The sequence below is a fragment of the Delphinapterus leucas genome, chromosome 6 (assembly GCF_059928025.1).
Source record: "Delphinapterus leucas isolate spDelLeu-1000000601 "Yukka" chromosome 6, BTC_Dleu_Yukka2, whole genome shotgun sequence".
In the NCBI taxonomy this organism is placed as follows: domain Eukaryota; kingdom Metazoa; phylum Chordata; class Mammalia; order Artiodactyla; family Monodontidae; genus Delphinapterus; species Delphinapterus leucas.
This window is the reverse complement of record NC_143134.1, coordinates 121,484,382-121,486,052: the sequence shown is the minus strand read 5'-3', so window position 1 is coordinate 121,486,052 and position 1,671 is coordinate 121,484,382.

Below are 1,671 nucleotides of genomic sequence, written 5' to 3'. Positions count from 1 at the left end.
CTGGGGTTTCTTCACTGGCGCGTCCGAGTATCTTGGCCACCAGCCGCAGGGATGCAGACAGCCTGGGTTGCAAATACACTCAGCTCAGGTGGGTGTGGCCAGGGCACAGTTTCCAGAGCACCTGGGCTGACGCTGGCGCTGGCCGCTGCAACAGACAGGATCTCACCCTGCTTCTCCTGGGAGATGGGTGAAGTGGAAGTGTCGCCAGATATGCTCTTCTGCGTTGGGGGGCGCAGAGCCCACCCGCTGGATACCCTGTGGGGTCTTGGTCCCTGAGCACGTAGCAAATATGTCTGCCGGGGTTCCTGCGTTCACGGTCAGCCTTAGCCCTGGGATGCCCCCGGCAGGCCTGGGGCCCCAAGGCCATGGTGCAGGCCCAGGATCAGAGGGTCTTCAGAGTCCTGCGGTGGTTCCCTCTACCTGGTGGGACAGAGATGCAGTGGGGGGTGGCCCAGTGTCCACTCCCCTGGGGGCAGCGGCATCTTTGCCACGTAAGGCAGGGGCGGAGGGCGGGGGGCGATGCGGTCTGTGGCCACGTCGGGAGGAGGAGAAACCCACCCACCTGACCACCCCTGGCAAAACGGGGGCCAGCCCCAAGTCCACTCTTCCTGCAGCCTGTGTTTTGGGCGGCAAGCAAGGACAGACTGCAAGAGTGTGTACAGACTGAGTGACTGCTGTGAGGAGAGAGCCTGCGCTGGAGAGGATGGTCAGGGAGAGGCCCCGAGGGGCTCCCTGGGCAGAGGGACAAGGGTGGACCCATGGCCCATGTGTCGCTAGTGGGGAGCACCTTAACCATGGTGACTGGACCTGCCCCAGGGTGTGTGTGAGGCCAGCAGTGTTGAATGAGCAGGCCCTGCCTTCAAGGAGCTTCCATGTTGGAGCATGGAGAGGGCCCTTAATGTGGAGACCAGAGAAGCCCTCAGGAGCAGGTGGCCCTGAGGCCCTGAGGCCCGGGCAGCACCACCCTTGCTGTGGGGAAGTGAGCCCCTTCTCACTCCCAGCCCAGCTAATGGGCCCTTCTCAGCCATGGCTCAAACCCCAGGCACTATGGCTACCCTGGTCTCCATCCCAGGGCGCAGGCCTCAGACACAGTGGAGTGAGTTACAGTGCCCAACTCCTGGACCCAAACCGGGGTCCAGGCTACTTTCCAAAAAGGAGCTGAGGGCTTGGGGCCAGAGCCGCTCCGTGCGTGGGAAGAAGGGGCCTGGTAGGAATGGGAGGGGTGGCAGGAGACAGGCCTGACCCAGCAGAGGGAGGGGGAGTGCCAGAAATAGAAATAGACAAAATTACAGATGCAAAATGTCTGCAGTGCCCCCTGCCAGGGAGGCCCCTGAAACTTAAACTTGCTGTCCCCTCATGGCCACCTACCACCTCCCCACTCCCTACAGTCCAGCATCCCTGCTCTGCCACAGGGCCTGGCCCTGCACACCTCCACTCACACGGCCTGCTGCTCAGGCCTCCCTGTCCAATCACCTGGCCAATTCCTGGGGACAGACTCCTGACATCTCCAGGAAGCCTGCCTTGACTTATTCCCCCTCCAGGGTGGGTGCCTTTCAGTGTTCCCATAAATCCTCATCCCTATGTCATCATTGACAGTGTTCTGCCCATCTCCACCCCTTTCCCCAGTTGGTAAACCACAAGAGGGTACAGATGGCGGTCAGCCAGGTTTAC